The sequence below is a fragment of the Ambystoma mexicanum genome, chromosome 2p (assembly GCF_040938575.1).
Source record: "Ambystoma mexicanum isolate Mex_15411 chromosome 2p, UKY_AmexF1_1, whole genome shotgun sequence".
In the NCBI taxonomy this organism is placed as follows: domain Eukaryota; kingdom Metazoa; phylum Chordata; class Amphibia; order Caudata; family Ambystomatidae; genus Ambystoma; species Ambystoma mexicanum.
In genome coordinates this window covers 86,803,095-86,812,808 of record NC_090923.1, presented here as the reverse complement: position 1 = coordinate 86,812,808, position 9,714 = coordinate 86,803,095, and the positions used below count along the sequence as shown (strand labels likewise).

Genomic DNA, 9,714 nt, shown 5'->3' with positions numbered 1-9,714 from the left:
GCAAGTGACCATTGGGTGGCAGAGCGGAAAAGAAGAGGGAAAAGAAGGCTTGTGCTCGCCAGCGCAGAAATGCCAGTGGCCAGGGCTAAAAGCTGTGTAACCGAAGAGTGCGGGCGTTACCAAAGCTTATGTTAGTGTTTATGGCTCTGCAACTGAAGAGTGCTGCCGTTACCAATGTTTGTTAATGTTTGTGTTCCCACCCTTGGCATGGGATGTTGTGCCCAAGGCACACTTTCGTGCAGTCACATCACATGTTGTGGTTTCAGTGGTCATAGCATTTCGCTTACTAGGGCGGATGTGTGGTGCCTCAATAAAAGGGGCGAGCGGCTTCCCGCTCGCCAGTTACATTTACTCCTAAACTGACTCTGTGTGTATTTGTTGCGTGCATGTTGGAGAAGGGCTGGCCTCGCCGGAGTTCCCAACAGGAGGTATGCTATATGCATAGATGCCAACATTCCGACGCACCTGTGAGGGAGTTTTCGTCAGAGAAATCGGGGGACAACAGTTTTCCCATAGGCATGCATTGGGGAAAGAATTATTTTAGGTTGGAGAAAGTGAAAAATAGCAATATTTTTCACCGGAAAATCTGGAGTCTCCCACCTAAATCGGCATGGTTGTCATGTATCATACATGCCAACATTCCGACGCATATGGGAGGGAGATTTCGCCAGAGAAGTCAGGAGACGTAATGTTTTCCATAGGAATGCATTGGGGCTCAAATTATTTTAAGAAGTAGAACGTGAAAAATAGCAATATTTTTCATTGAAAGGTCAGGAGTCTCCCGCCTAAATCCAGAGGGTTGGCATGTATGATGTATGCAAATATGAAAACCATCCCGATTTAAGTGGGAGATTTCCACTTATGAAAAATATTGATAATTGTTCACTTTCTCCCACCTAAATAATTCTAACCCCAAGGCAATCCTATGCATAGCTCTCAACTCTCACGCTTTTGGCGGGTGTCACCCGCCTTGTAAACAGCTGACTCACCCGCCAAGCCTCCAGCACGCCCATTCATTTCAATGGACGTCTCACCCGCCAAAACTAAAATCGGGTGTTTTCACCCGCCTTCGCGACCCAAATGGTTGAGAGCTATGCCTATGGGAGAATTCCTTTCTCCCGTTTTATGCATAGCTCTCAACCATTTGTGTCGCAAAGGCGGGTGAAAACTAGCTCTCAACTCACACGCTTTTGGCGGGTGTCACCCGCCTTGTAAACAGCTGCCTCACCCGCCAAGCCTCCTGCACGCCCATTCGTTTCAATGGGCCTCTCACCCGCCAAAAATAAAATCGGGTGTTTTCACCCGCCATTGCCACATAAATGGTTGAGAGCTATGAAAAAAGCGTGAGAGTTAAAAGCTATGGTTTTATGGGGCAACATCTCCCTGCCAGGTGCTCGAGAATGTTGCCATGAATATAAATGTGTGGGTAATATTTACCATCCAGCTGTCCTTTCGTCCACTAAAATTATCCGAGTCAGATTATATATCTAAATTTGCCAGTGCACTGCAGCATTTTATGCGGTGACCTTCTGCAGCCAGCAGAGGGCGCTGTGGGTGGAGCTGTGCCTACCAGGCCTCCCGGAAGCGCTCCTCTTGCCTCCCGCATCCCGCTCTCCTTGGGAAGGTCAGTGTTCGCATGTCGTGTGTTTGATGCTTGTGCTGCCGCTGCCGCTGGGATGAGTGGGTCGGCCTGAAGTGGGGGGCCAGCCAGCCTTGCGTTCCGCCCCGCCCTTTTCTACCTGCTGTCACCCCCACACCGCTGCGTGGCAGGTAATGACTTGGGTGCCTCTGGTTTACCGTATGGCGTGACTTGATGCTCTTTAAAGTGCTGTATAGACGTGTCCCATTTACCAAGGGCAGTCACGAGATCTAGCATTTGTTGTAGACAAACAGTCGACCGCGGGCGACCAGTAGCTCGTTTGAGCCTTTTCAGTCGCTCGCGGCTAAACAGACCAAAAAACAACACTGTCTGGAGCAAGGAAGTGCTTTGGCCAATCACAGTACAGCATATGTCAGCGCCACATAGAATGAATGCTGTGATTGGCCAGAGCACTTTCCTTGCTAAATGCTGCGCTCCCATTGGCCCATAGTTTGCCACTGGGGTGCTGTTGATGTTGGTGGCCCCTGCTGTAGAGCTGTGCTGCAAGAAATGTGCCCGCAGACCAGCAAGAAATGTGCCCGCGGACCTGCAAGAAATGTGCCCGCGGACCTGCAAGAAATGTGCCCGCGGACCAGCAGCGAAGAACTCTGAAAAGGAGGCGGAGGCATCCAGCTTTAGGCAATGACAGCGCCGTATTAGGAAACGGAGGCATCCCGATTTAGAAGGTACATTTTTGGGAGGGTCAGGAGAGGTGGTTTGCTGCTCAGCTGCACGTTGAAAACGAGCCGAGGACGAAACTGAGACATTAAGCATGATAGAGAAATGTCTCCATTTCATCCTGGGTGCTTTTTAAGTCACAGGAGCCAGATTATAAACGCCAGGCTCCAGCGAGCAAGCACTGGTCATTTCGGAAGTGTGCCAGGCTGAAACAATGTCAGGGACGTCATTTGGGGGTCGCCAGAGGTCGCAAGAGCGACCGCTGCCGATTGGCCAGCGACCTCTGTCACTCTCTTGCGACCTCTGGCATTTCCTCCAATCAGAGGAGGAGGGGGCGTGGCCACCACTCAAGCGGTGCAGCGTGCTGGTGGTCCTCCATTTTGTGAGCACTGCAGCGAAGCCAGCGTGCAGCAGCAGCTTCGTGGTTTCTCTTGGTGCCAGAAAGTCCAGGCCAACTAACTTCTTCCAAGCTAACACACAGCGGTGAGTCAGTCTGTGTTGTGTGTGTGACTGAGGTCGGGGGCGAGCGGGTGTGTGTGAGCTGCTGGGTGGATTAATGTTGCTGGCGTGTGCCGCCGTAGGCCCCAGGCCAGTGCCTTAAGTGGCACTACAAATCGAGCCGGGGCCCATCGAGGGAGCGTGGCCCAACAACGTGGTCTTGATGGGCCGTTAGGCCACGCCCCCTTGACGAGCCCCGGCTCAATGGGCTACTGGCACCCCTGCCAGGCAGCCTTTTGTAGAGATTAGCACCCTCTCCCCTATGGGGGAGAGGGTGCTGATCTCTGCATTTATTTTGTATAGGCTTGCCTGGCAGGGGACAGCGCCTCGCCTATTCAGCCTTAATGGTGGTGCTGCCCCTCGCCAGCTGGGGAGGGGCAGCGTCACCATTAAGGCTGAAAGGGTGAGGCCACTGGAAGCAGAGGCCTTTTTCCTAAAGACTGAAACTCCCGCGAATCCGCGGGAGCTTCAGTATTTAGGAAGCAAGGCCTCTGCTTCCAGCGGCCTCACCCTTTCAGCCTTAATGGTGGCGCCGGCCCACGTGCATCCCTTGATTAAAGGGATGCCTCGCAGGTGCGGCGCCACCATTATAGCTGAAAGGCATTTTTTTCTGAAGCCTGAAGCTCTCGCACACGAGCGAGAGTTTCAGGCTGTAGAAAAAAATGCCTTTTCGTGTAGTGGCCGGGGCTGCCCGGGGAGATTAGTGGGCCCCGGCAGGGCCCCGCCTCAAAACGAAATTTCGGAACCTGCCGGGGCCCAGCCCCGGCAGGCCCCGGCCCACTTAAAGCCCTGCCCCAGGCTGAGGTCAGATGTGTGCTCTTGTGGCATTCCCCTGCGGCCGCCAGGACCAGGTGGAGCCTAGGTTGCGTGTGTGCTGTGCTAGCCCACTACCCGCCTGCGGCCGCAGGCGGATAGCTTGGCACCTCAGGCGACAACAGCTACACGTGTTGCTTAATACCCAGAGGTTTCTAAGCATGGACCTGGGGATCGAACCTGTTTTGCTCCCACGTCGTCTTGCTTCCAGTTGCCCCTGAGCTAGGAATCTGCCCCACGGACTGTCGAGTTGCTAAGGTTTAGCCACCCCAGTTTCTCCCCCTTAGAGTCCCTAGAATATAGACAGTGGCCCCGATTTATAAAGTATCATGTGTGTCCCGGCCTTGCAATATTCTAAAATGTCATTGGCAAGGAATGTCAACATATGATATATTATGGCATTTATAACGCGCCTATACACAAAGTAAAACACAGTACCATTGGAGAATGATGAAGCTTCTCTCTGCCTCTTTCCATAGAATTGGGGGTTTTGTGAATTTACCTCATTGGCGAAGGAGCATGGATTCAATACAGCAACTAAGTGCGCTGCACACATCTGTAATACCTCAAATACTTACACACAATTGGAGCTAAAAGCCTAAAATCTGATTCCTCAAGCAGAATGTAATCAGGGTCCCAACACACTCCACTGGCAGGGTGCCTGTGGCCAAGGGCAGGGAGCTCTGCTTTCGGGGTGGGGGTGTGCATGCATGCAAATGTCTGCTTGCTCTAGTCTGTGTGTGCGTTTGTGGGATGTGGGGGGCCTGTATCTGGAGTGCTGCAGGGCTTGGTTGGCCCAAATCAGGGGGCTTTATCTGGAGTGTTGCGGGCTACGCTCTCGGCCCCCTAGCTGTGTGGTCTGTGCGCTCCCTGGTATCTGGAAGGGACCCCTGTGCCTGGGGTGCTTCTCTGGCCCCTGGGTCCGTGCTGTGGAGGTGTGTCTGGAGTGCAGGGTGTACTGTCTCTCTGTGGCCTCCCTTCTCTCACGCCTCCTTGACTGGGCAAGTGTGGTGGGAGTCGTGGAACCCTGCCGGTCCCTCACACAAAGGGGACATGTAGACTTTTCAACAGAGTCACTTCGCAGCACAATCGCTCCTTACCTGAGACAACTGTCCTTCCTGCATCTTCATTGAAATGCCTCCTATGCAGCAGAGATCATATTGAGTTGCTCAGTGCTCGCTGGAATCCAGCTCTGTGCATTCAAAATATCATCATCATAAAAATAATGGGCCAATGAATATCTGCCACAATAATCAGTTCTGCCTCTGGGTAAATAGTGAGGGGTTACGCTGCACGCCCCAGTTTCCCAGTGTATGACCTCACATGGTGATGGGACGTCACCATCCACCTCTTCCCAGCCACATTAGGGTCACTGGGTGTAGGGTATTCAGTTTCAGGAGTATAATTCGATAATATCACGTCACCCCAAGTGCTCATGTGAGTGAGGGGAGGCTAGATGTGCCGGGATGAGAGGTACCACAGGCTCCAGGGATGCCGGGAAACGGAGGGTGGAATAGGCTGCTGGGTGGCCGGATTGCAAGGTCAGAAGCAGGGCACTGCAGTTAATGGTAGTCTGGAAAGCACACCCCTCAGTGCGTTCAGTCAGTATCTTGTCTCTATGACAAATGATATTCTGGTGTGCTGTTGTACAAATGATTCTTCCATTCTGATAATTTGTTTTTTATTTTCAGACCTGCATCTTCATGTGGAGTTCCTTCCTTTCTGTGTCAGAATCTTCACCTTACATGCCACTGAAACAGCAGCCTCGGACACATCTGTCAAGCCACTGTTCTGCTCAATCTGGTAAGAAACTACATTTTAAGTCTTATGATCAGAGTGAAGGGTTGGGCATTATCCCAAAATCTATACAATAGTACTAATTGTTGGAATGTGTACCATTATGGAGAGGTGAGGGGTGTGGAGGACAATGAACATGTAGGAACAGAAACCTAGGCATATAAAGAGTGTTGGTGAGTGTGGGAGTAATGCAAAATGCAGCCAGGATTTTTTCCCCGTAAAATATGGGGACATGACTTATGAGGCTTTTGGTACTGAAGGTGGCATCGCTCAGTAATGCACTGTACACCTTGAACACATTTTGAACTAATCTTTTGGCAGCCAAAATAACACAAGAAGAAGAATTATTAAAAACTGTGGATGCCATACATGTTTTCTGGTGAAATATTCTCCCTCTCGCCTTTTATCCTGGCTTTCCCCTATCCCCATACCCGCCTATCCGTCCCTGTCCCCCCAGAATGTGATTTCGCTCTGTAGTCCTGTTGAACTAACAGGGCAGATCCAGATTAAGAGGGGATTTGGGTTCATACACTTCGCGTGGCAACATGGACCTTGACACTGCTACATATGATGATCCATTCTTGTATGAAATGTCACAAAACACTGATATCGTAACCATATATTTCTTAGTGTACTGAGGGGATAATGCTTTATGAGGCCACTTCCTGTGATGTCATGTGGAGGGCGTGGTCAAATGACATCACTTCCTGTGATGTCGAGTGGGGTGTGGTCAAATGACATCACTTCCTGTGATGTCACTCTTATGGGCGTGGCACTGTGATGTCACTTCCGCTACCCCTGGCGTTTTGGTGAAATGACGTCCCTGAACAATGTCCCTGTGAAATACTGTCCTATGGACACCGTTTCAGCCTGGAACACTGGGGAAATGAGCAGGGATGGCTCACTGGAGCCCTGCCGTTTCTGTGCTTGTTTGTTCTGTGGGTGAAAAGGTGGGGGAGTCAAGATAAGGTGGTTGTTAGTTAAAACGGCTCTTCCTGCACTCCCCTTGCCCGCAACCACCTACTTCCATGGAGGCTCCTTTTAACGCGAAAAGCTCCGTAAATGTTGTGGCGCTCTGAAAGACGCCACTACAGAGGGGTCCCGCTGAATGCATCCAGTGAAGGCCTTCTTTGCGGTTCTCAGTTTCCTCTCCCTCTCCCCTCCCTCCTTACTCATCTCCCTTCCCCTCCTTTCTCACATGCTTTCCTTTCCTTCCTACCTTTCTTCCTTCCTTCCCCTCCTCCTTTCCTTCCTTCTTCCTCTCCTTCCTTCCCCTCCTTTCCCACACCCTTTCCTTCCTTCCTTCCCCTCCTTTCCCACACCCTTTCCTTCCTCCGTTCCCACATCCTTTCCTTCCCTTCTCCTCTCCTTCTTTCCCCTCTGTTCCCACATCCTTTCCTACCTTTCTCCTCTCCTTCCTTCCCCACATCCTTTTCTTCCTTCTCATCGTCCCTCCTCTCACGCCCTTTCCCTTTCTCACATCCTTCCCCTTGTCCCTCCTCTGCTCCCTTCCCAAACAGTGAGGAAGTCACTCGGAAGGAGAGAAAACACGTTGTACTTTGCAAAGCTGAGAGAACAGAAACACACAAGATTATCTGAGGTGCGGTATGTGTGCTTTAAAGTTCATATCGGAGCTTATATTGAAACCAAAAGATTTAACAGCGGGCACCTCTGTACAATAAGCTGAGCTCCTGAGTTTTCCATCCCAGCGAATTTGTCAGGTTAGTGTATGACTCCTGCCACAGCGCATAGAAATAATTGGCCCACTTTGACCCTGAGTCTGAAGTCCCTATTTGGGATCCACCCCTTATGCTTCCCTGGGATAGAATAAAGCAGGGCTAGGCAAAGCATGCAAGCTCTTCAGTGGAGTTGGTGAGTGGCTCTTAAATGAGCCTTTGTTTTTTGTGTGCAAGGAGCTGTAACGCAGAGGGCTGTAGCTGCCCTCGCTTGGTGCTGGTGTACTGGGTGACAGCCATGCTGAAAGAGGAGAGGGCTGGAAAGGCCAAAGCTGTTTTGGCATGTGTAGAAGTAGTAAAGAGAGTGGGGACCAAAAGCAGAATGTGAGGAAAGTTAGCTCAGCACGTTAGGCGACTGTTGCTGAATTGTTATGTTTTAGACCTGAATCCAAATCCATTGGCTTTTTTCCCTATTCTAGCTGCACACAGTGCTCTAAAATGGCTTGTTTTGACCTGGGGTTGGGCATGGCCCCCTCGCTCAGTGTCAGAAATTCTGCCCATGAACAAAAACAAACTTGGCGCCCATGCATGGGAGGGCATGAGATGGCTCATTGTTAGCCACAGGAGACACATTTATAAACAGCAGGGCTCCAAAGAGCAAGCCCTGCTTTTTTCCCCATGTGTGTCAGGTTGAGACAGTGTTCATATGAAAGATTGCTATTCCCTCTATGTATAAGAGCAAATAAACCTCCCCAAAAAATATGGGTACAAATTACTTGCTGCTTATGAACATCCCCACTGCCAATATCGCCCACTAGTAGCTCTCCACTATTGGCCCTCAACTACAAGTAGCTCCAGCTAGCATAAAGGTTGGAGACCCCTGTTGTAGAGGTAAAATGGAGGAAATATTGATTTACAAGAGCTTATACGTACGTACATATACAGAGAGCTCGGGTTCATTTATATACCCGTGTCTTTAATACATCTTTTCCACTTGGATAAATGTTGATAATAAGTTAATTTGAAGAACAAATCAATGTGGATAAATTCCAATAGCCAAAATATTTGTAAGTAAATCTCATTAAGTTGCTTTATTTAAAAATGATAGATCTTGTCAAATCTGTGCAATTCTTCCCCTTTTTAGGAAATGGGTCTCTTACACAATGTAGCATAATGACTCCCAAGGGATAATGACTCCCAAGAAAAAAATCCAAATGACTTTTAAAGAAGCCCTCTCTTCCTCGGGTTCTCTTGGGTTTTTGTTTCCCCGATGAAATTCAAGAAAGTTAATTAAAAAAACAACAGTTGTTATTGACAAACTATGGAAACCGAAAGGCATGTGGTTAGGTTACAGTTTCATCTACAGTGTTGCAAGCTCTTGTAAGGCACTACTACTTTCCATAAAACCAATACAACCGATTTTCATATATTGGTATACTGGGGTGGAGGCATGGGGGGATTACGTACTGAGTAATCTTTATTACCCCTAGTCATGTTCTTCCTCATCACAGTACTTCCTTGAGGCCCCCGCCTATGTGATTAGGTCCCTTCTTTTCTTGATTATTGCTCTGCCCCCCTCTCCTTACATCATTTATAATGAGACCCTGTGTACAATACGGAAATCCTGTTCGGCGTACCCTGGTGGGGCTTCATGGGCCTGGGTCGAGCCCATGGAGTGCAAACTTGGTGTGTATAATGCAGACGGTCAGATGTCCTATACATTCTATAATTTCCCTCATCGGAGACATGAGGCGAAGAATGTGACATGTCGTGCCTTGGAGGAAATGCAGGGCATTCATCCATTGCCGGTTTAACGCCAGCAGTTTTGCCACAGAACTTTGGACACGGATCGCTATTGGGCGTGCCGCCCTGTGTGTAGTGGCCAGAATGGCGCAGGGACATATCTGCGCCTGAATAAAGTCACTTGAAGCATTAATAAATGCAGTGCATGTAAGGAAAACATGGAGCTGTCCTGAAAGTGATCGCTCCAGGTGCAAATGGGTTGCTTTGTCTCGCATATATGACAAGCGGGACAAAGCAACCCATTTGGACATAGATCGTTCACTTTCAGGATAGCTCCATATCTTTCTGCTCAGGACACCTCCGTTTCTTTCTGCCCTGTCTTGAGGGATACCTTCTGATTAACTTACCATCTCCAAAAATGTTTTATCATTGTCTCGGGAGGATAGCCCAGGGGCAACATGCTCGCCTTGGTAGCAAGACGACACAGAGCACAACAGGTTCGATCCCCGGGTCTACGCTTAGAAACCTAGGTATTAAGCGTGTTATAAATAACCTATCATATCATATCATGATTGATCAGTAGTCTCCTGGTCAGCCAGCGGTAGGTGAAGATGTGGATCTCTTCCCGGTGCCGAGCTACCTCGACCGGTGCTAGAACCTTTTATAAACCACATTGTCAATGTTTTTGGTGCAAAATAGGGAAGGGCTCCAAACTGCAAATGTGAGATGTGTAACCTGGAGGCCCATGGATACATGGTAACGCCCTTCTGGATCATCTGGATGATATTTGTTTTAGAGTATCCATTTTGAAATGTTTGCTGGGCACAGATTTGATTAGGAGCTTCAGGTCTAGTACTAGACTGTGATTTG

General features: G+C 49.4%; 1 protein-coding gene across 4 annotated transcripts in view; it reads left to right on the top strand.

Moving 5' to 3' along the window:
• Positions 1 to 1,612: 1,612 nt before the first annotated feature.
• Positions 1,613 to 9,714, top strand: part of NDUFAF3 (NADH:ubiquinone oxidoreductase complex assembly factor 3) — a 69,238-nt gene continuing 61,136 nt past the window's right edge. The window contains exons 1-2 of one of the 4 annotated variants that reach the window (XM_069643308.1): positions 1,613 to 1,770; positions 5,320 to 5,431. The gene's annotated coding sequence lies outside the window, so the exon portion shown is untranslated. Of the gene's footprint in view, positions 1,771 to 2,097; positions 2,326 to 5,319; positions 5,432 to 9,714 lie in introns of those variants that run through there. The other 3 variants (XM_069643309.1, XM_069643310.1, XM_069643311.1) reach the window with 3 other exon arrangements.